Raw genomic sequence first — 25509 nt, forward strand, 5'->3', positions numbered from 1 at the left:
AATGTTAGGTTTAGCTCTCCATTTTTAAACACAATAATATAATAATAGAGAAACATGCAAAAGAATTGAAAACTACCCCTGCCCCATGGCCTGCCAGCATTGGGTTTGTAACATTGTTATTCTAAGAAGGTTAGTAAAATGGGAGACTGAGGAATCAGGGTATGTCCTTTCTGTGAACTGAATTTTCATCTTTGCAGAATTTGCCCCTTGTTTGGCTGTATCCTCCAACAGAGAGAGCTCATCATCTTTGCTACTTGCTCTGCCTGACAAGAAACTAGCCCTTAAGCACCCATCATCAACAGTTTTAGAATTAAGGATTTCCAGGGGTTTTAGCTGGTTATGTTGTTACTACTTTCTTTAATATAGAAGAGGGAGATATTTTGGATTGACTAAATTTCACTATAAAAATATAAAGCTTTCAATGGCTATTAAAAAAACTAGTTCTGCCCATTAAATCAATTTTTGACTTTCAGAGTTTTTTTAATTCTAGCTCTGGGAGGCCCATGAGTACAAAGCCATCTTGGAATACATAGTGGGCACCAGCCTGGGGTACATAGACCTTACCTAAGGTGATGATGCTGATAATCTGTGCTGGAGTAAATAAAACCAAAGTGTTACAGTTGGTTTTAATGGCAACTCGATACAAATTAGGATCACCTGAGTTGGTCCCGCCCCAGAACTGATTGCCTTAACTGATGCCTGTCACCACTCAGCAGTCCATCTTGGCTCTCCTCTTGCTGCTGAGTTGATTTGCCCCATTGCTACAATGAGCCTTCTGCTAACTTCAGAACCAGTGTGTCTAGATTTACGATCAGTAGCTCTCCAGGGACCTTCCAGGTTTTCCGTGCCAGACTTCAAGTGCTGGTGCACCCAGTCTTGTGGACTGAGAAATTGCCAGTGACAAACAGACAGCTTCTGGACCAAACTTCAAGGACCAAACCGCTGCTGGGTTATTGGTCTCCCAGGTAAAGTTCTTTAGAGTGTGTGTGTGTGTGTGTGTTTGGTTCTGTTTCTATAAAGAACCTCTAATATACCAAGTAAATTCTGGAAATGAGTCAGGAGGCATGGGCATAGATCTCCAGGTGTTAATCTGAGAAGGAATTAGACCAGTTTTCAACAAAGATCAGGGGTGACAGCTGTTCATGTACTGTGTAAAGAATGGGGGAGATGGCCGTTCACGTATTGCATTTGTTCCTAAATACCAGCCTGGGCCAGTTGTTCCTCTTTTAAGAATAAGTAAACATAAGTAAACTTTTAAAATCCTATATAGGATTTACCCAAAAGTAGTGTTAAGACAGACTTCTGTACTCCCTGGTTCTTGAGGCCATCTCTGCTAAATTACTTAGTTCATAATTAATTAGTTTGTAGTTACCTGTCTAACTGCCCATTGTCTTCTTAAGGCATTACTGACTTGACTACATGTTGCTAGTCTCTGAACACGCTTCTCCCGGCCCTCCTCAAAGTCCCTGGGATGGATTGATACTGGGCGTCTGCCAAAGTGAGGCACACACCCTCACCCCTGCTTCCTAATCAGATTATTGACTTCTCTGTCTCCATGAGACTCAGCCCTAACCAATCATTGCCCACGCCTTGGAAATAAGCACTGCGGAGGGCTGGACTTGCTTCACACTCCATTTTCCCAAGCCTGACGTGGGTCACCAGGAGAAATAGCGTGTTCTTTCCCCATTAGTTTAACCATACAAAAGAGAAGCCATCTGGAGAGTGTGGCAGGGACAAAGGCAAAGGGTTAGCAGAGAGATGCGCTGTAAACAGCTCCACTTACAGGAGGCTGCACCAAAAGCGAGTCCTCTCTTCCATTGTAGGTGGCACGCTCCATCCCTTTAATCAGTCTTGCTTTGGAAAGCTGCACTTACTCATCATTCGGGGTTATCTGGCTCTTAAAGGTGGCGCTATCAGCCCCTACTTGAACTGTCTGGCTGAATACATGAGAACCTTTGTGGAAATAGTTATTTAGAGCAAAATACAAGTAAAAGCTACAGATGTCCCTGCCCCCAGGGGTGGGAGATAAGACTAAAAACAAGGACATCTGAAAATTCAGCCACAGAGTAATGTGCAGGTACCAAAAAAGTGTGTGTACATACACACAGGTGCAGCGTGTTTCACACCCTTGCATTGTAACCCGGCTTGCCTTCAAATGCTCCGTCTTCCTGCCTATGCCTCCCGAGGGCTGAAGTTACTGGTGTGTGTCACACTAGAAAAGTGTACTTTCTCATGAGCCAGAAGCTCTATGACAAATTTATTTCAGTTACCTGTGACCTAAATTGAATTTGTTAACATGTTTCCTGGCAGCCCGTGACTTTAATACAGTTTCCTAGCATTCCAATAGAGTAAGTTTTGTCTGCTTTCAAATCCATGGTTTCAGTCATTAAGCTGCCTGTGCCCGCACATAGCCTGTGCTCATACCCATGTAGCCGTGAACAAAGAAAGTGCAGACACTTGCTGTTGGGGTTCAGTGAAATACAAGTAAAGTAGTCAAAGTTGTAACTGTCAGTATGAAGGCACATATAAAGCCTGCAGCTGTGTGTGCTTGGCTGTGCAGGAGGAACAGACGATGTCAATGTTGTGGTACAGTTTTGTCCTTTATTTTGGAGAATTGGGGGCTTGGAGATGAGCCTGAGAAAGAGCTAGCAACTTGCCCCCATCACAGAGTTATACTCTGATTCCAGACATTGTCATTGACCATATTAGTCCCTGGTGATTAGACCTCGAGGGGGTGTGCTCGCAACCATGTCTTCAGAGGCAGGCTGTGTGGACCCCTTTACAAGACTTTCCTTCATGTAGAATGTGCTGAGAAGAGCGGTTATTTGTGCTTCACAATGGCTGTTTAAATGAGTGTGTAGAAAAGCCTTCCAAATTTTTCAGTGAAGCACACTCAGGTGTTTGTTGTAATAGAGACTCCCCACTTTCCGGGCAAGTTAATATTTTATTATACGGAAGCTTCAACAAGCAATTTGAAGACTAGACTTGAGAAACAAATCAGAAAATCGCAGCATGGCGTCAGGGCTTGTTTGCACTGTTACACTTCATGTTTTATTAATATGTATGCTTATGTTTTAAAACCTAGAATTTATTATCCTGAGCGCCATGTGAGGTGGGACATTTGCACACAAATAGTTAGAAACTGCAGTGTCTAGTGTTCAGTGTCCAGTCCAGAAGTAAAGAAGAATCCCAAACAGGGTTCCCTGCACTCACGGGTGTTTGGGGAAGCACACAGCCCAGATACTAAAATGATATGAGAGCATCAACGGTTAGGAAGAAAGCAGCGCCTCTTCAGAACTGGGCTGAACACAAGCCCTCATCATGTGCACAAGGTCTTGCCAAGATGGAGTGCAATGTTCCTGTGGAAGCAGTGTTCAGTCCAAAATGTTCCATTCTGGCTCCTTTGGTCTGTGAAATCTTTAATAATAATGGCTAGTGTTTATGTAATACTTTTTGATTAGGAAAACAGTTTTCAACAGCTCTTCAGCAGGCAGGCCCTGGGGAAGCAATTGTCTAACAAAACAGCACAGATAGGCAAGTGTTCCACTAACTGAATGACATTCCCAACCTACTACTGAGGGTCTTAATGTGGAGGTATGTGTGTGTGGTGTGTGGAGTGTGGGGTGTGTGTGTGTAACACTGAGCTCTTCCTCTTTTAAGAAGCTACTGATCTAATAAGTAAAACATAAAGATAAAATCGATCTAAATCTAGCCCATACCTGTATTTTTTTTATAAACTCAGGCAGGTGGAAAAATTACCATTACATTGTTCTTAGCATTTGAATTATTTACTAATATTAAGCTTTTCTCAGTGTACATAAAAGTGGCCCACATTATTTTCATTCTTTTATCATTCTAACCTGATTTTGATAGCAAAGTCATATCAGTCATACAACCTGTGTTTTGGGGTACGTAGTTATTTCTATTTATGATATAGTTCATCCAACAGAGATCTACTCATTCCTTCAGTACCTGGACATAATCACCTGAATGACTATATTTATCAATATTTTCCTGATGTTGAGGGCAGATTTTTTTAAAACCTTGGTTAGTTTTCTTTAATATTTTTAAGTTTATCTGGCTTTGCGTTGGTTTTGTGTTTTTTACCTTTGAGTCAGTTTTGCTTATGTATTATTTATTTAGAAGATGGTCTGCTTCATCTTACCTTTCCAATGAATTGGGGGGAAATTGTTCAAGGCATTTTATTATTTTAAGCGTTGAGAATGTAACTCATTGGGAGAGGGCTTGCCTCCAATGCAAAAGGCCCTGGATTCAATGCCTAGAATAGCAGGCATACATGTGTACATGTTCACAGAGAGACAGACAGATGTGCAGCTGTGTTACTAGTCCTACTGTGCCTGTCGGGTGATGTTGTGGTTGTAGTATTGCCCCCGTGCAGCCGAGGCCATTTTAGCATGTTCCGTTTTCCAATCGGTCTCTTGCAAGTTTCAGCTATTTTAGTGTCTTTTGAAGAGTCAATCTCTGGCTGTGTTGGTACTTTACAGGTTCACTCCCTTTTCTTTGTTTTTATTCTCTACTAACTGGCTGCTCATCAGACCTGTTCTCTGTGAGACGCGTGGGGGTGGGGGAGTGGGCAGAGGAAGAATGTGTTGTAATGTGTAGTCATGTAGTAATTTGGAATTGAGATTAAGCTAAGAAAAACAGAGACTGCCATTTCCTCTGAAAAGTGCTAGACGCAAGCTGTTTTGCTGTTGTTACTGTTTTGTTCTTTGTTTATTATTTTAACTTATTTGCTATGTATGGGTCTTTTGCCTGCATGTATGCCTGTGTACTGTGCCGGTTTGGTGTCCACAGAAGCCTGAAAAGGGCATCAGATCCCCTGAGACTGGATATGCAGGTGGTTGTGAGCTGCCATGTGGATGTTGGGAATCAAACCCAGGTCCTTGGAAGAACAGTCAGTGCTCTTAGGAGCTGAACCATCTCCAGCCCTCAAGGAAAAGTCTTTGTTTTCTTTTATGCTGTTTGGAAAGTCCTGCAAGCCATGCTGTAAAGCAGTGGTCCTCAACCTTCCTAATGCTGCAACATTAATTTATTTTCATTGCTACTTCATGACTGTAATTTTGCTAGTTTTGAATTGTAGCATAAATATTTTTGGAGGCAGAAGTAGCCTTTTTTGTTTGTTTTTTTCAAAATAAACAAACTAATTAAAATGTTTATTATAACAATGATGATGATGAACTAATCAGACAACCCAAAGGATTAGCCAGAAATAATGTCTAGATTCACATTGATATGTAGGAGATACAGCCTTGGCAATAGGTTTTATCTGCAGATTTCTTGTGTCTCAATGGGAATGCCCCTGAGAGTTAAGAGTGGCATATACCCAGATGTATATTTACCACTGCCAGTGTCTGTCTTCTGTAGGCAAGAATTGGATGGATTCAAGAGCATGAACTCCTCCTTTGACAAATCCTTTTAGATTATTTTTAAAAGAGCCAGGCTCTAGTAATGATTGTAAGCATGTTGCTTCCTAGCAAAATAGCTCCAAGTTTTAACACTTTTTTTAAAATTTATTTCTCAGTTTAAATTTAGATTAGAAACAAGGTTGCTTCACAAGTCAGTTCCAGTTCCCTCTCCCTTTCCCTCCCCTCCTCCCATGCCCTCCCCCAAACCCCCCATTATCCATCCCCTCATTTCCCCAGGGAGGGTGAAGCCCTCCACGGGGGAGTCCATAGTCTGTCATTTCATATAGGGCAGACTCTCAGCATTTGAACGCTGCATTTGGAGCTTCCTGGACTTAACATTGCAAAAAGTAAACTAATAGCTCATTTACTTGGGATAAGTAGAAGCATATTTATTACTGTTTAGTAGAGGGCTCCTCACCACAAATGCCATCAGTAAGTAAGGTGGGTGGGATCCAAATTAATCAGGAAGCTAACTAATAAGCCATGACATGCAGTAGTCATCTCACAGAATGAGGAGATGAGGGTTTCTCTGTCTCCAGCATGTGGGAGTGCAAACAGAATGAAAGTATTTAGAAGTATCTGTCCAGTGACTGGACTATGAGCTGATGTCCCTATCCCTGTATAATGGAATCTTTTTGTTTTCATCAAGAATATGGTCATGAACTTATGACCTTATGAACCTTATGAACTTAAAACCATCCCCATGTATGATGAGTATATGCTAATAAAATTTTTATTTTAGAAGAAGCTCCTGGGTCAACCAGGCACACAAATAGTGCAGCAGTTTGGGTGTATAAAAATAAATATTAGATATATGTAAAAGAGGGCTGTAGAGGCGGAACCTGCATTAAGCAGGTCTATCGAGACACCTGGAGGAAGAATCAAAGCTTGAGTTGTGAGACAAATGGAAAACATTTCAGAGTGTGTCTGAATGGCTATGGGAAGTTATGGCTAGAAGGGAAAGAGACTGATTGGGGCTCTGTGAAGTCAATGAGGCCAGGCCCACCCACGCAGGAGCCAGTGTTCTCGTTTGCTAGAACACTCTGGGATGTGAGAAACAGGGCAGGAGAGGACAAGGAGTGCCATGGTGAGTGTTTTAATTGGATGTCAGTGGTGCTGGACAGCACAGAGGTGTGCAGCCAGCTCTCTGCGGTCACCTCAGAGCAGAACACCACCCCCGCCCCCAGGCAGACCTGTTGCAAGCAGTAGCATCTGCTCTCTCCCCTTCCTGGCCTCCCACCGGCTTGTGCTCACAAAGCAGCCATTTGAAGATATGATTTCTCTCCCCATCTAGACCATGCCCTTGGCTGACCTTACCTCTTCATCATTTGTAGGCAGGAACTCCAGCTGGGAGTGGAGATGGGCCAGGGCTTACAGAGTCGGAAGAGCAGAGGCTCTAGGGCATGACAGCTGATGAAAGCCATACTGGTTTATCAGCTGGATGACCTTCCAGGTGCTAAGGGGCTGCAAAGCCACACATTCTACTGAAAGAATGTTCTAGTTCAAAAGGAGTTTCACAGCTCCTGCCCTAGGAAGAGAAAAACCCTGTGGTATGGCAAGACCAGCTTCCTCGACTTGTGTCATTCACAGTGGCTGTAGTAACAGACAGATGACGCTGTCACATAAGTACCTGGGAGCTAACGGAAGCCTGGTTGCCTCTCACGTGTCCCCACTAATCCCCATGAGCTACACTGTATCAGCTCACCCTCCATGAGCAGGCGACTAAATGCTAAGAGAAGCTGCAAACGCTTCTGGGTTCAGGCAAGGTGGTCTTTGACTCCTAGTCCACACTGCTTCCCCTACCTGGGACTGTGCCTCCTGGGGAACTGAAGGAACCCGTCTCCTTCCCTTCTCAGTGGAGAAGCGGGGAGATGCAGGAAAGCTGATCTTCTGAGGTCTGCTCCACCCACCAATGGGGCACTGCAGGGGCAAATGCTTTTCACAGTAAGACATATTCTCATGCTGCTTGATGACTCTGAGAAGTTGCCCTGCTTCCCAGTTCCCAGGCTGGGACATTAAGGGGTGCATGCAGCCTGCTCTGAGGGTGTCCTTCTGTGTTCTCATCCAGAAGGCTGAGAGCACCTGTGAGAGCTGTTCTTTCCTGTCAGGCGGGAGCTTTAAAGGTAACAAGGCCACTATTCACAGGAGGGATGTTATTTTAGATTATGAGCATTGACAAACTATTTCTAATGGGTTTATTATGTGAGCTGACATTTGTCAGAAGGTCGGATTTTGAAGATCAGTCCTGGGGGCAATTTATGAACACTGGAGAGGTCTGGTGAGCAATTTGGAACTGTGTATGAAGGTGCTATCCCCTTCTCTCCCCCCCCCCGCCCCTCCTTTTATTATCCCCCTCATAATATCCTCTACTTATTGGATTCTTCCAGATAACCTAGTTCAGACCCCAACTGTTTCCCAGGACTTTGAGATTACAAAGCAGTCACATTCCATAGTACAATTTTGTTTTATATTTTGTAGACTTAAACAATTGCTTTGGGGGGGCGACAAATAGAATTAACAGTGTCTGTCTTAATTCCTTCCCAGCAGTGAACTTTCTAGCAAGGACATCAAAAGCCTAGAAGCCCTGGTTGGGATGTAGCTGAGTAGACATAGTGTCTTTCAGCATGCACAAAGTCCTGAGCGCCACCCAGTACATGTGGTGATCCCAGCACTTGTGATGTGGAAACAGGAGGATCAGATGTAGCAAGCTTTTTCATTGGCTGCCAGCTAACAAATAGCAACACAGAAATGTATTGTTAGTTATGAAAGTTGTCTTAGCTTAGGCTTGTCCTTAACAAGCTCTTACAGTGCCACCTCATCTCCATACTGCAATCCTGTGTCCTCCAGAGTCTTCTCAGAGTTCTCTCTCTGCGCCAACATCCCAACTATATCTCCTGCCTGGCTATTGGCCATTCAACTTTTTATTACACCAATCACAGCAGCACATCTTCACATACTATTAATATATCCCACAGAAATCAGAATGTAAAGGTCACCTTCAGTGACACAGCCAGTCGCATCCAGCTTGATACACAGGAAAATCTATCTCAAAAAAGACCAAACAAAACAATAGATTTGACAACAGATTCAACAGTGACAAAACATAAGAATCTGGAAATGAGATAATCCCCCCCCCTGAAATTGGCACTAATAAGCACAAACACAGTTGTACCTCTGATGTGAGACTTAGACATCATGTAAGAATGACATGGCATTGCAGAGGAAGCTGGGATGTTACTGTACCAGGGTAACATCAGGCTGCTTCCTGAGATGAGATGCTCACAGTGGGGGATTGATGAGGCGATAGGGAGAAGGGTGAGTAAGAGATGGCCATTGTTTCTCTAAGGCTGATAGGTTAGGACGCTGAAGTTCAAACACATCCTATATCTCCCAGATGGCCCTCATTTCATACACACGCACACGCATGCGCGTGCACACACACACACATTCTGTCTCTCTCTCTCTCTCTCTCTCTCTCTCTCTCTCTCTCTCTCGGTTTAAAAGAAGAAGACCCCCAAAGGAAGTGGCACTATTAGGGGTGTGGCCTTGATGGAGAAGGTGTGGTCTTGTTGGAGGAAATGTGTCACTGTGGAGGTGGACTTTGAGGTCTCATATATGCTCAAGATGCCACCCAGTGTCTCAAGACCACTTCCTGTTGCCTGCAAGATATAGAACTCTCAGCTACCTCTCCAGTCCCATGTCTGTCTGCATTCTGCTTTGCTTTCTGCCATGATGATAATAGACTAAACCTCTGAAACTATAAATAAGCCACCACAATTAAATGTTTTCCTTTATAAGAGTTGTCATGGTCATGGTGTCTCTTCACAGCAATAGAAATCTTAACTAAGACTCTCACATATACTCATACACACACACATACACAAATACACACAGACACATGCATGTTTTTTAATTTCTACATGACCTAGGAGGCAGACCTCCTCCCCACTGCTGGGGCCCAGTTTCACTGTCTGTGATATGACAAGGCTGAGCCAGTACATCTGTAAACTTGCTTCATCTCTGACTTTCTGTGAATCTGTAATTGCTTTACCCAAATTGGCTCTGTGATTTGCAAGAGAATTCGGTGATATTCCAGTGGACCATTATGGTTATTTCAGAAGACTGAATTGAAACAGTCGTGCTTGGGCATTCACATCTGCCATTGCCAGTTCTGATTAGCATAGCGTTCTCCCTCCCAAAGCACTTGCAGATAAGTTTATCCCATCTCCCAGGCCCTGCTCACACCCACTATAGCATGCACAGGGCAATGCAACAAGCCTTTGCATGATCATGACATTCCCCAGGGGGGTTGCAAGGTGGCATGCTGGCCCTTGTGTATCCGGCTTTCTTGGACCACCAGCCTCTAAATCATGACATGGTGACTTATAATTCATTATGAATCTCAGCTTTAGGCTTGTTTCTACCTAGCTTTTTCTTTAATTAAATCAATCCATTTCTATTCATCTATGTGCTTCCCCAAGGTTCATTTACCTCATCCTGCTTGCCTGCTTCCTCTGTGTCTGGCTGGCTCCCCCTCTCCCACTGGCTGATCCCCAGCTGGCTGATTCCCCTTTCTGTCTGCCTGCCAGGTCCATCTATCCGTGCTCTGTCCAGCTATTGAATACCCAGTTTTTTGTTTTTGTTTTTTTAGACCACTCAGTTGCCTTAAGCAGGCAAGGTAAAACAACAACACATCTTTACATAGTTAAACAATTCACCATAAGCAAAAGCAACACATCTTTACATAGCTAAATATTCTATTCCACAATACCCTTGGGAATGGAATCTCTTCTTGCCACAAACAAAATAGCTTTTAAATCTTACCAATAATATAAAAGTCACACAATACACAGAAGTATAAAAACAAATGTATAAATGGGTAAAAATCTCTTACTCACAGATAATCATGCTTAAGATGTGACACTTTCTAATATTTTCTCTATTAATATACCCATATACACGTAATTTTGTGGGATATTGTGGTTATAGGGTTTATTGCATGTGGCATTATAACAATTCTTTTATAATCAATTTAATGGTTTACAAAATGCCTATTTTACATTTTATTTAAACTATAAAAATTTAATATATTCTTACATTTAGGAATTACTGTCATAAAATAGGTAGATTAGAAGATTTACTTTCTATTTTTACAGTTGCATTTTGGAAAGGAACACAGAGATATCTCAGTACTTGCGGGGGGGGGCTGAGTTCAGTCCTCAGAATCTACATATTAAAAACTAGGCTTGTTGGAATGCATTGGGGAGTGGAGACAGGCTTTCTGGCCATCTAGCCTAGTCTGACTAGAGTGGTCCAGGCCAGTGAGAGACCTGTCTCTCTTTAAGAACAAACAAACCAAAAAAAAAAAAAAAACTGTAGGAGGCACTTAATGGAAGTGTGTGTATCATGGAAGTCGTGCCCTACAGGACTTGTGAGACATGCCATTTCCCTCCTAATTTTGAATCCTACCCCTGAGGTGAGAGGTTTTGCTCTATCACACACTGTAGCTAGGATGTGACGCTGACTCCAAGGTTGAGCACCAGGGCCAACTGATCATGGACTGAAACCTCTGAAAACAGGGGCACTGTAACCCTTCCCTCGGCATCAGAACACTGACGCTTGCTGCTGACTTGTTCTTGTGCCTTGTGTATTTTGGTTACTAACATAATGCATAGCTTAGAAATGCTTTCTCCTAGTCTTCAGTCTGTTGTCCCCTTTGCTAAATAGAAGCTTTTTATTCTGATGCATTTACTTTAGTTTAGTTTTCTCTTCTTTCCTATACTTTAGGGATTAACTTCAAACAAACAAATAAGCAACAACAACCAAAAAACAAGACAAAACAACAGTGGAAGCATATGGATGTTACATAATTTGTCTACTTATAGTGGATGACAGTTTCTAGCCTATAAAGCCTTTAGTTAATTTTGAGTTGATATAGTTAATATAGTGATGATAAGGTTTCAGTTTCATTCCAAATGTGTGAATATTGAGTTTCCCAGCACTATTTATTGAAGAAACTATCCTTTTGTTGTAGAGTATTCTGGCACCCCTGTCGAAAATCAGTAGTGTGATGGCACCACTATTCATTTTATTCATGCTTTTGGCCATGTGGGCAGATGAGTGGATTTTATGAATGTCTCTACATGAATTTTAGTATTCCTTTTCTTTCTTTCATGTATTTGTTTGTTTGTTTATTTATTTATTTACTTATGTGGTACTATAGTTTGAACCCAGAGCCCCCAACCCCAGCCAATGTGACACTGGAATTTTAATAGGGATTGCATGGAATCTGAAGATCATGATGGATCCTATGAACATTTTAGCTACATGAATTCTTCCAGACCATGACTATAGACCATCTTTTCATTTATTTGTTCTTAAGTGCCCTTTATAGTTTTTAGTATATATGTCTTTCAACTCCGTGGTTAAATTTCTCCTAAGCATTTTTTTTTTGGTTTTTCGAGACAGGGTTTCTCTGTGGCTTTGAAGCTGTCCTGGAACTTACTTTGTAGACCAGGCTGGCCTCGAACTCACAGAGATCCGCCTGCCTCTGCCTCCCGAGTGCTGGGATTAAAGGCGTGCGCCACCAACGCCCGGCTGCATTTTGTTATTTTTTTAGCACTCTTGTAAATAAGTCTATTCTCTAAATTTCTTCTTCATATAGACATCCATTCATTTCTGTGAATCACAAGGTATGATGTCTAATCTTTGCTGTCAACTTGACTAGATCTGGAATCAACTAAAACCCAATCGATTGAGTATAACCTTGATGAATTTTTCTTATTTGGATCATTTGAGGTGGAAAGACCCACCTGAGATCTAAGACACACCCTCTGATGGCAGGCTATACAAAAAGATGTGGAAGAAGAAATTTTTGGTTTCTTGCTTGCTTGCCTTCACCCTCACTAGCAAGTTTATCTGTCCTACTGATACATGCCTTTACTGATATTAGAGCCTACTTCTTTGGGATTCTAATGTATCTGGAAGAGCAGCTGAGACATCCAGCCTTGTGGACTGAACAACTACTGGATTCTTGGACTTTCCATTGGAAGGCAGCCATTGTTGGGTTAGCCAAACCACAGCCTGTACACAGCTCTAATAAATGCTCTATAGTGGATTGATTCCATATATTCTGTTCCTCTAGAGAAGCCTGATACACATGGATACCTCAGGCTTTTTCCTAAATAGAGGAGTTCCAAAAAAAATCCAACATGTGGAGAGTTGCTAGGCATTCTTTGTGTTGAGGGTGGAGCCTGGGATTTCTCATTCTGGTTTACACTCACTTTTCATGTTGCAACAAAATAAGTTGCAATTTAAGGGCTAAAGAGATAGCTTACTGGTTTAGAGCACTTGCTGTCCTTGTGGAATACCAGAGTTGGGTTCCTAGCATCTATGACAGGTAACTTACAACTGCCTGTAACTCCAACTTCAGGGTAGCCAATGCATTCTCCTAGCCTCTGTGGGCACCTAATCATGTGCATATAACTACACACAAGCACATAATTAAAAATAAATATTTGTAAAAGCAACTTAACAGGGAAGAAAGTGCTTGTTTTGGCTTACAGTTTATAGAGAAGCAGTCCTGGCAGGGTAGGTGAGATGGCAGGAGCGTTAGGCTGCTGTCACATTGCATCTGTAGTCAGGATGTAAAGCATTGAACGTCTGGTGTGTGGTCCTTTCTGTCCCCTCTATACAGTCCCTATTGAATGTTATTTCCCACAGTTAAGTTGGTCTTCCTACCTCAATCACTGTAACCTAGCACATCTCTCGCAGGCATGCCTAGAGGTTTGTCTCCTGGATAATTCTAGATCTTGCTAACAATATTGGCCAATGTAATTCGTCATGTTTTGATTTTTTTCATGGATACTGAAAAACGTGACAACTGATTTTCTAACTTACAAAAAGAAAAAAATCCCTACCAAATGTAAATGAGATAAAGAAGTATGAGAAACTGTGTTCCCTACTTTTTAGATTATATGACCATGATAAAGGATGTATGCAGATGAACATTTTTAGATAATATAGTTTCAAATGTTTTGTGGCAAAATTTTTATGTTATCATTATCATTATGTGTGTGTAATGGTGGGGCACATGTGCTGTGTTATAGGTGTGGAAGTGACAGGTTGTCTTCCTGAAGTCAGTGTTAGTCAGTATTCTCGAGGAATAGAACTAGTAAAGTGAATATATAAGGAATGGCCTGGATATTCCAACAATGGCTGATCTCCCAACAGAAAGGCTAAAAATCTACAAATATTCAGTTCACATGGATGGATGTCCTAGCTGGTCTTCCGTCTATGTTGGAATCTTGAAGAAATAGGTTCTAATGCCAGTGAAGCAGTGGCTCAGTGGCATTATAGGTAAATTTATCAGCAAGAGTAAGGGAAGAGCAGGCAAGCAAAAGTCCCTTCTTTCATTGTCTTTTATGTGGAGGGCCATCAGGAGGTATGGCCCAGATATAGAGTGGGTCTCCCAATCTCCATGGTCCAGAGTTAGACTGGGTCTTCCAAACCTACCAATAAAGGTTTATGCAGCAAGCACCTTTACCTACTGAAACATTTTGCCAGCCCTGCAGCCAATTTAAAAAGCAGTGACTCCGAGTTTAAATAATAAATTCTGAAAATATTTAATGTCTTTAAATATTTTCCTGCCTGCTGAGATCTTTAAGTTTCCAAGATTGCTTGTTACTGCTCTCTGAACTAGAAATGAGCATGCCCTGAGTCATTTTTAAGTATGGCCCTGTGTTGCCTTCACTAGGGGGAGGGAAACAGTTAGGGGCCTTTTTCAGTTCTATGGTCAGCTGCCTTTGAAAGCATCCTGGATGAAAGGGAGCAGGAGGGATCATAGAATGCTTCCCAAAGTCCCAGTAACTCACGAAAACTGCTTCTGCCGCACACAGGGAAAAGCAGCTCGCCTAGGTAGCTGGCAGAAGCCTGAATCAGCTGGCTGATCACATAGCATCTACAATCAGGAAGCAGAGAGTGAGGGACTCATGCTGCCACTCCGCTTCTTTCTTCATATATTCAGTGAAGGCGAGGATGTAATGATATCACTAAACCCAAGATAAATGATAAATGGGTGTTTATTGGGGAACAATTACACAGAAAAATACAAAAGACTGTGGGAGCCTTTCCCTGTGTGCCCTTCTGGATGGATCTGCTGACCCACCATAAAGAACAAAGGAAAGTCATGCCTCAAGCCCCTCTCAGCTTCAGTCTGCCTGAAACCACACCCAAAGGGGTGTGGCCACCGTTACAGATCCACAGACCAGAGGCCTACAATGACATGCAGGGTAGAAGTCAGGGAAGGGTACCCAACACAAATGAGTAGGTCTTCTACCTTAAAAAAAAATCAAGATAATCTCCTTCAGGCATGCCCAGAGGCCTCTCCCAGTTGATTCTAGATTCTGTGAAAGTGGCAAGTCAACACTAACCATCACAAAAGCTAAATTAAAAATTATTCACTGTACTGCTCAGAAAGAACAATTTTCATTAGGGATATTATTAGACTTTGAATCTGTTAGTCTGTGATTTATTGATGTTTGCTCCCTTAGCTGTTGCATGAACTCTAATTATTGTTAATAATAAAAACCCAGAGACAGATATTGGGGTTAAAGCTGAAGATCAGAGATGCAAAGCAATCAGTCACTAGAGAGTTCTCACCTCTACCAATGCTCAGACCCAAGGGGCGATCCTGTCCTCAGACTGCTTCTCCAGACTGCATTGAGTTCCTGTCTCCTCCTGCTTTATATTCCTCTCTAGTGCTGGGATTAAAGTCATGGAATCCCTAGTGCTGAGATCACTTTTGAGTGAACTCTTTCTCTTTTAAACTAGATCAATTTTGTGTAGCCTAGGGTGGCGTTGATCTAACAGAAATCCATCTGCTTCTGCCTCCACAGTGCTGTGATTAAAGGTGTATGCCATGACTGCCTGACCAAATAGTGTGACTAGTTTTTCACTCTTATCTTCAAGCAAGCTTTATTTGTTAGATCATAAACAAAATATTATCATACCTAGCATTCCAGCAGAGTTGCTGGTATATTTGACACATTTATGTGTGTTGTCACACAGGAATAATACAGGGTCAAGCCAGACAGGAACCCAACACTGTGAGGGGCACAGGCTCCCACCCCTGGCCAAGAAGCCATCTGCAATTGATAAGCTGTTAGCAAAGGAAAAATCAGTTTTCTCCAATGGAGTTTCACAGGGTATATCAACCCATAGTACAAGGCAGGCCCCGTGCCAAGGAGTAGTCAACACAAAATGAACTCAAGGGTGTTGTGGAATTTTTGTTTCCCTTTGCTTTTTTCTGTAATATTTTTGTCTTATTGGTCTTTGCCTGTTTTGATTTGGAGTTTTGTTTTGTCTTGAGGTATGGAGGAGGGAGAGAGACAGAGAGGGAGGGGGAGGGAGGGAGAGAAAGAACAAAGTTGGATGGGTAGGGAGGTGGGGAGGATCTAGGAGGAGGAGTTGGAGGGGGAAACATAGTCAAACTGAATTATATGACATTCAATTAAAAAAGACATGTTTGTTGAACAACTAACTGACAAAATGCATGAAGACTGAGCAAATAGGTTCTTTACTTAAAAGAACAAATTTAGCTATACACTTATTACATCCTAAGTTCAAAATAAGAAGAGACGCCCAGCATGTACCACATCAGGAGCCACCTCTGGTTCGGAACATCATTCCTCATCTGATAGGTTGCCTACAACCCGCTCTTGAACCCCCTCCACACACCTTTTGTGCTGTTCATCCTCCCAGACTCTGCCATGGTCCATGGCATGACCCGCTGTGCCTTGAGGGCTTTGCCTGGAAGCAGCATAGGGTAGGAGGAGAGAGGGTAGGAGGAGAGAGGGTAGGAGGAGAGAGGGTAGGTTCATGGCTACTGCCTCCTACATGGGTGAACTTAGGCAAGTTTGTCTGTGCAAACAGGTGATGATGAGAACTATGCCAGGAAGTCTTTGCGAAGTGATGAGAGTGATGCCTGCATACAAAGTAATGTTCTTACAAATGTCTATTAAATATATAGATGAATTAGCACGGAACAGCTGGCTGACCTTTAGATGCCTCTCAGACACTTGGTAAGTGGGAGGACCAGGGCTTTCGCCTCTCTGCCAGGAATTGCTTATGCCAGTGAGCAGCACCTGGATCTGAGTCATCCTTCCCCACCGACTCATCGGCCTGTATCTTAACTCAGCCAGCCTACCTAGGAACCAAAGACTTCCACATATGGACAAACAAAACAGCTGCCTTACAATTACTTCACAATTGCTAGGCTAAAAGAGCATCCTCCCAAGGGCAGCATTTACAACAAAACAGAAAGATGCAAAAAGTAAGCTTATCCTGGGAATGAAGGTCTCTGAATTACAAGTCATATACAGTTGGGTAAGTAACCCTGCCTAAAAGGATTAATGAATCCTCCTTGCTGTCACATGCACACAGTGAAAGCCATGTGACTGGGATGACTCTGTAGTCTGTGCAAGAGATTCAGGTAATTATTGAATATTTGAGATAGTCACATTATCTCAGTAGAAGCTTCAAATCATTTCTAAATGGGTTAGTTGCAAACCTTTCTGTTTCCCCTGGAAGCTACAGAACCTGGGGTACAGATATGCTTAATTTCTTATGGGATGTTAATGAGAACAATGTTCTTCAGAGCAGGAATAAAGGAACAGTCATCTTATATAAGCATCAGAGGCCTAGGAAATCTCCAGAATTACTATGCCCTAGAGATAGGGCCCAGCCACTGTGGAGGAAGAAAAATCAATAAAGCTCATATGGTTTTTTTTTCCACAAGTGACTCAAAGTCTCTGAGAATAGACAACTATTAGCAAGATCAGGAAAAGACTGCTGCATTTGCTGATGGATGGTGTGCAGAGCAGTCCACAGATCTAAGCAACCGACTCTTCCTGGTGGTGTAACTACAAGAAGGCATCAGCAGTTTGTATACAGAGAGGGGCATGATGCCAAGAGGCAGACAGGAGAAGTATCTGGGGTGGCATTACTTTTCCTGAAAAGATGTAAATACATACCTGTTCTCTCCATATGGGCACCGATGGCAGAGCAAAGAAACGAGGAGTTTACTAACAAGTGCACGGGTGGCTGGGTTAGCAGAGCTAGTGGGATCAGAGCTTCGGCTCTGGCAAGCTAGGCTCAGCCAGAGTCCAGCATCTTTTAATTATTAGCAAGCATGACTTGGAGTGTGCAGTATTACGACAAGTCTGATCATCTTTTCTCGAAGGGAATAATCATGATACAGTTAGGATCACATGAACACAGGTCTTGGAAGGGTTGGCAGCAGGGACAATTCTACTTGGTATGATATCAGCTTGGCAAAGTGTTCTTGTAAGGAGAATGTCTGTGTAATACATAGAGGACACACATGCATGGTCCATATGAAGAAACCAATAACAACTAGCTGCACTCCACAGCAGAAATGCACTGAAGTCCTTCACACCGTACCTTAGCTTCTACTTTTATTTGAAAATTTGACTCTTAAGCTTATTATAACAATGATCTATAGCACTTAAGGGGGGGGGAAACTGAAGCTCTCCTGCAAAGCTACGGAATGGTAGCTAGTTACCATAAAGAGACTCACTTTCTGACACAAGCCCATCTCGTTATGGACAAAGGCAAAATACTTCTTCAATCTTAGTAATAGATGTAGAGCAGGATTTCACACGGCAGGACTGCCCACATGGCAGGTTTCTCATTTGAATAATGAATGATGCTGATTACAAATAGCAGAAATGCCAAGAGAATTTCCTTGGTGGTTTTCTATGTCAAGAGTCCAGATACAATGCCTATTGGATCAAAGAGGGTGTTTTGGATTACTTTGCATGTGTTGAACCTATATGCCTTTAACTCCACAACTTTTGCATGATATGTAAAGTTTTTATACACACACAGTTTAAATCACAGATCCATAAGGGTTTAAATGTGCTTTAAAAGATTACCTTAAAATAGTTGCTTACAAAGACTCTGACATTGACAGAGACATTTAAAGGAACCTTGACTTAAGACACAGTTTTTGAAGTAACCCAAGGACTGGCAAAATTGGAAGAAAACGTAGTAACTCACAACTCCCCCCAACTGTGTATGTTGATACCAGCTGTCACTGACTAGATTCATTGTTCCAAGAGGTACCTGAATCCAGAGAGATGTCACAGGCCTCAGAAAATATGGCAGGCCACCTGAGCAGAGGGCAGAAGCTGTGCTCTCTAGAACAGACTGTCTTCACCCCTCCTTGTAAAGCCTGATGGTTGTGGTGATAAGAGGGAAGACAGTGTTTTGATTGTTGTTGCCATATTGCATTTTAGATGCCTCCTGGGATTGGCAGCTCTCTGATTAAGGCAAATGTAGCACGAGTTTTAATTGATCTTAACAATAAAAACCCAGAGTCAGATACTGGGGTAAATGCTGAAATATCAGAGAGACAAAGAAGCAAGCTACAGTCACACCTTACCTTGCCAACTTCTCGGCCAAAAAGAGAGTAAGCTCCTGTCTCACCCTGCCTTACATTACCCTCTCTGCCCAACCATGTCACTTCCGGTCCAAACCTCTATGGTTAACTAGTGGATAGCTCTGCCCTCTCATCTTCATGCAAGTTTTATTTGTTAGAATACAAACAAGATACCACCACAGGCATACCTTGGAGATCCAACCCTGTGTCCCTTGCTGTGTTTGTGGTACAAGCAGCATGATCTCTAGCTTTCCAGACCTGGGTCTGCCGATTCTTAGAAGCCAAGCCAGGTGTCAGATGTCCTAAAGTATAGTGCAAAGCCCTATAGTTCTCCAAATGCACCTACAGTGAGAATCTGGCAAACTCTTATTTCTGCAACTGCTCATTTTTTTATACGATATAACAACCGATAGCTGAGATTTACCTTCCACGTATACCATCACTGAGAACTAAGACAAAGAACAAAAGTTTGAGGTTGCTGCTCATTCATTTCTACCTCCAGTTCCCACTGGGAGAATCCCAGAAAGCGATGTTCATATTTGCCACTACATTTCTGTCCCTGTAATCTGGAGCCAGTCAGTGGGTAGGTCACTTCACACAGCTCTGATTGGAAATACAGATCAATTTGTCTTTCCATGGCTCGACAGGGATCCTACTTACTAAATGTTAAAAGAGAAAAATAGTTTACATTTTGACTTACAGGGAATACTGGAGATTTTCAGAGTACATGTTTTCTTGCAGAAGTTGTGGGAGCCATAGTTCACTAAATTAAGGTGCTATTTGGTTGTTGTTCATTTTTTAACAGTCACCTACCTGGGTAGACAGGAGTAAATAAGAAATCTCATTAGAATCCTTTCCTTTCCCCACAGTCCTGCTCCAGATAGCTTTGAAACAAAAGAGAGATTCATTTCCTTTGTTTCACAGAAAGGGAAATAACCTGAAGATTAAACTGTGAAATCGCTTGACAGAAGACACCATCAGATTGACTTCATCATTAGTGATGCATGTTCTCAAATTTACACAGCCTCTGTACCTTACAGAACTCAAGCTAATTTACCTGCTTTTCTCAGCACTTCCTTCCCAGTCATCCTTCTATCTCGCCCATCACTGATGCCAGTCAGTGCCACCAACAGCATCCATGGCCACCGACAGCATCCGTGGCCACCAACAGCATCCGTGGCCACCGACAGCATCCGTGGCCACCAACAGCATCCGTGGCCACCGACAGCATCCGTGGCCACTGACAGCATCCGTGGCCACCGACAGCATCCGTGGCCTCTAGTAGCCAGGGCCATGAGAGGCTTAGAGCATGAAGATACAGCTTACTTATCAAGAAGTCTCATGGTCCCTTGGCATCTCCATGCTCCATCTTCCTTACAGAGTTGTTCTGTCATTTTGGTTGTCATGACAGGTTCACAAAACAGCAGATCCCAGCACTCCGTCCTTGTATGACTTCAAGTGCCAGCAGGAATACAAGGGCTGGTGCTGGGGTGGGAGGAAGTAACTGTGCATACTAATGGAGAGACTAGTCCAGTTCTTCAGAAGCGTGCAAGTTAGGAAATGAAAGCGAAGAATGGCAATACCACTGAGTACTTCTTTGTGACAGCACTATTGTTTCCCATTGTCTCCTTTAACCCTCACAACAGTGCTGTGAGATTAGAAACTTCATTTTACAGAAACAAAGAGATGCAGCAAAATTAGAAGTATTCTAAAACAGGTTTTGGATGACATTTTACCTTGTCATTCTTTACATACCATTTGCATATTTATCCCAGATATGGACACACAGGACTTAGATCTATTTTCAAGAAGTACCCATTGCCTCAGCTACAGGAGTCTTGTCAGGTTTCCTGTTAGAGGGTTAGCCGCTGCAGAAGGAAGGGCAGCTCCCCCAGGAGGATAGCTGCCTCTTCTCCCTGTGTGGCTGTACCCTGAGGCTGACTAGCTTAGGGTTACTAGAGAGTGTTCCATGCCATAAGGAGTAACTCTGTGTAGTCCTGATTTCTGTCCTCCCATCAAGGATGCTCCATGGTAGTCTCAACCCACTCTCTTGGAGTCTGCTTCCCAGTTGAATTAGACTGTAGTCATTTTGCCTCACTATGTAGCCCTCCCTGACTGACCTAAAACCCACCATAAGGACCAGGCTGGCCCAGAACTCACAGAGATACTCTTGCCTCTGCCTCTATGGTACATGCGTCATTGTACCTGGACATATTTCTATTTTACATTTCTGCAGACACATTAAAGTGCTACTTTTATTCTAGTTTTTGAGTGTTACATTCCCTCATTAATAGTTCTTCTCATTGACAAATATCTTTTAAAACTTACCTTTTAAAAAAAATTAACTAGGCTGGTAATATATAGCTTTGCATGTGCAATGTCCCAAGTTCAAATCACAATATTGTAAACAAATAAATTTGAAAGTAAACTAATATAACTGCCTTATACAATGTCTCCAAAAAAATAAAATAGGAAGTTACCCATAATCCTCTATCAAACAGTTGGCTCTTTTTTTTTTTTTTTGGTGTACTCCTTTCGGGTCATTTTTATTCCTATTGAATATTTTTTATGATTGTAATTACAATCTCTGAGGAGTGTCCGTTTCCACATTCATTCAGAATTACTTCTTTTTATGTTCTCAGTTGGGTCAGAGAGTATTAAAGGTATTTTACTAAACAATATAACCTGAATGAAAGGTAAGCTAGGTGACAGCTGGGCCCGCCCTCCTGCTCCCTTGCTGGTTTATGTAGACATGTATAAACATTTCAGCATGTTGTAAATGTGGGTCGAGAGCCATGTAAGAATGGGAGCATGTCTACCTGCTGTAAATCACTCTATCTTTCCATCCCAATTCCTTTGTTAGTTCACGGATCAGGTTGACTATGCGTCAATCTGGAAATAGGCACAATGATTCCTCTGCTTGTCAAATACGGGCACACATAAAATCCACAAAACAGATTGAAAAGAAAAGAGAGAGCCACTTAAATCCAGTAATTTTGACTCCGCTCCCTTCAGCAGTGTTTTGGAGACCCTGTCTTTCAGGATCCTAGTTCTCCTCTCACAGACAAATTCTTCCCCTTCCATCATGCAATAGCAGTTCCCCTCACAGTCAAGCCTCAGTGTCATTACATACATACATGCATACACACATACATACATACAAACATACATACACACACATACATACACACATACACACATACGTGAATATTTGTATATTTTCTGAACAGGGTTATATTCTACAAGGGGCTCTCTGTTTTCAATGTTTGAGAAAAGAAAAGTTCTTTTGATTGTAACTATAAAATGAGAGGGTATAGAAACTAGTTGGAGAATGGAGTATGATGCTAGGAGGGGCCACCATCACACTCGTGTGTATCGCGAAGTTTCTGTAAACATTGCTGTGTAGGGTGAACGATATGAAATCCCCAACATTTCAAAGAATATGAATTTGCTGGGCATTGGTGGCACACACTTTTAATCCCAACCCTTAGGAGGCAGAGGCGGGTGGATCTCTGTGAGTTCAAGGCCAGTCTGGTCTACAGAGTGAGTGCCAAGATAGTTTCCAAAGCTATACAGAGAAACCCTGTCTTGAAAAACCAAAAACAAAACAAAAAAAGTATGCAAACTGAAGTTCCCAGCAAAAATGTCATACCTATATTGAAGATCCCACAGAACTGGTTGTTTAGAAATTCATAAGTTTGGATCAATAGTCAAATTATCTTTAGCCCCCCATAAAACCTGTCTTAGGTTTCTATTACTGTGAAGAGACACCATGACCACAGAAGCTCTTATAAAGACAACATTTCATTGCAGTGGCTCACTTACAGTTCTAGAGGTTCAGTCAATTACCGTCATGGCAGGAAGCACAGTGGCATTCAGACAGACATGGTGCTGAAGCTGAGAGTCCTTACATCTTGACTCACAGGCAACAGGAAGTTGACTGACTTTCACACTGAGTGAAGCTTGAGAAAAAGAACTCAAATCCTGCCCCCACAGTGATACACTTTCCAGCAAAAGGTGTAGCCAAGGTTATAGGTGTGCCTGCCAGCCTCCAGGTCTGGATTAAAGGTACATGTCATCCAGCTTCCTCCAACAAGACCACACCTCCTAATAGTGGCACTCCCACTGGGAGGTGCTGGCACAAGCCTTTGATCCCAGCACTTGGGAGGCAGAGGCAGGCAGATCTCTGTGAGTTTGAGGCCAACCTGGTCTACAAAGCTACACAGAAAAACCCTGTCTCAAAAGAAGGAAGGAAGGAAGGCAGGAAGGAAGAAAGGAAGAAAGAGAAAGGAAGGAAGGAAGGAAGGAAGAAAGAAAGAAAGAAAGAAAGAAAGAAAGAAAGGAAGGAAGGAAGGAAGGAAGGAAGGAAGGAAGGAAGGAAGTGCCACTCCCTATGAGCTTGTGGGGGTCAAAAGCATTCAAACTACCACAATACCCATTCATTGTCCACTTCTGTGTCTGACCTAACATCTTTGTGATCATCATGTGGAACCTTGTGGAATGTTTTAATAGACCACTCGCTTTCACCACTCAAAATCAAGAATGTCATCAGGTACTCTCTGAAACCTATAGCAGGGATGTTAGTACTTTGTAACCTGTGTACCAGTTGTTTCCAACAAAGTATTTGCAAGTTCCTAAATTTATGACTTCTTTTTGTTCTGCAACTAAAACTGTCATAAATCTATTACTGTATTAGAACATAGAGTTTGAGGCAAATATTTAAATTCATATTCATGACCAGAGCCACTCATAATTGGCTCCAGAATAAACCATTTTTATTCCCTTTGAGATGACAGCAGCAATCAATGTATCTTAATAATTCAGAGGCTTTTGGATCAGCAGAACAGAACACGTGGAGAAGAAAAATGGGTTCCTTGGAGATTGCATAGAATTGAGAGGAACATCAAAGGAAGTAACACATCCAGTGAAGTGTCAGCCTACAGAATGGATAGAATCTTTGCTAGCTACACATCTAACAAAGGACTGTTATCTAAAATATATAAGGAAACTAAAAGACCAACTACCAAGAAACCAATCAGTCAATAAATGGGCTAGTAAAATAAACAGATACAAATGACCAGTAAGCATATGAAAAAGTCAACATCCTTAACTATTGGGGAAATGGAACATAAGACAATATTGAGAATCCATCTCACACCAGGCATAATGGTTACATATCTTGGTGAAGCTGTGGGGCAAGGGGAACACTTTATACACGCTGGTGGGGATGTAAGTCCAGTCGCTGTGAAAATCATTGTGGAGGTGCCTCAAAAACTGAAAGTAAGATTACCAAATGACCCAGCTCTAACACTCCTGAGTACTTTCCTGCAGGTTCTCTATTGAGATATGTCAGAAATACATGTACATCTGTGTTTACTATGGAACTGTTCAAAGTAGCCAGGTTGTAGAATTAGCCTCAGTGTCTGTCTTCAGATGTATAGTGACAATATGATATAGATAGTTACAATGGAGCTATACTCAGCCATAAAGCAGGACAAAACTATGTTGCTTGTAGGAAAGCAGATGCAAGGGAAGATCATTCTGTAAGCAAAATAACTCAGAAAGATAAATATTGCATGTTTTCCCTTCATTTGTGGATTTTAAATTTTATGGAGATACATAAAATCATTTATGTGTAGAGCACACGAAAGTACAAGCCAGATTGTGAGAACGAGTGAAAACAGTGTGAGTTGAGAAGGGAAGGGTGGGAGGGAATGACCATGGCCAAAATACAAGATGTACTTATATGGATCTGTTTCAAGAGTCCATCACTCCTGAAGCAAAGTGGGCATGTCACCATGACTCAGGTGGGTGGTGATTCACGCCTTGCAGCTCGAGCCTTTCTTCTTCGTCTCTCACGGGCACTCTTACCTCATATCTTGCTCTATAGCCATGCTTAGTTTTCTTTCTCTTCTACTCCAGTCCCCCAACCCATGTCTCCATTTAAATCACTGTGTATACACAAATAGAAATAGTCTATAGAAGTGGTCCCCAGAATTATGAATCTGCAACTTCTAGGAAATGTGGCCTTGCTCTGGAATGAAACGGACAATGCAGGGAGGAGAGTCAGTTCCAAGAGGATGTGTTCAGTTTCTTGAGGGTAGGAATCCCATCGAGATTGTTTGCAATTGGAGTTAGAGAGTATATGAACAAATCGTAATGGTGGTTACTGGGGCTGACCTGGCCTTTGGCTACCTGTGGACATCTGTGAAGAACTGGAAATGACAGTATCACTGTCAAAGTCAGTTCCCAGAGAAAGGGTAGGTGGATGCAATTGGGTGCTGAGGTGGAATTTGGAGATGGTTTTGTAAAGAATGAATCTGTGAATACAGAAGTGTCCATAATTAGGACTTTTGTTATTTAGCCTGATTAAATGTAGCATTCTTTTTGAAGGGGGAAGGCATCTTGCTGGGGATGAAAAATGATTTTCTGCTGCTTGCTGCAGTGAGCTCTTGTTACCATAACAACCGATGATTCCTTCAGCCAGGAGGGAGGATTTCACTGCGGAGGCAATCTACACGGGACCACTGTGATTTCAAAGGGGAATCTTTACAGATCTGTCAGCAGAGTTCCTGTGGTTGTGGTTGTGATAGCATGGTAGGTTACGTTCTAGTTTAAGGT

General features: G+C 42.3%; 1 long non-coding RNA gene across 1 annotated transcript; it reads left to right on the forward strand.

Moving 5' to 3' along the window:
* Positions 1 to 665: 665 nt before the first annotated feature.
* LOC110341547 lies at positions 666 to 21371 on the forward strand. The gene is made up of 2 exons (XR_002383514.2): positions 666 to 965; positions 19813 to 21371. It is a non-coding gene; the product is annotated as an uncharacterized LOC110341547 (long non-coding RNA).
* Positions 21372 to 25509: the final 4138 nt, after the last annotated feature.

The sequence above is a fragment of the Mesocricetus auratus genome, unplaced genomic scaffold (assembly GCF_017639785.1).
Source record: "Mesocricetus auratus isolate SY011 unplaced genomic scaffold, BCM_Maur_2.0 Super-Scaffold_100691, whole genome shotgun sequence".
Lineage (NCBI taxonomy): Eukaryota > Metazoa > Chordata > Mammalia > Rodentia > Cricetidae > Mesocricetus > Mesocricetus auratus.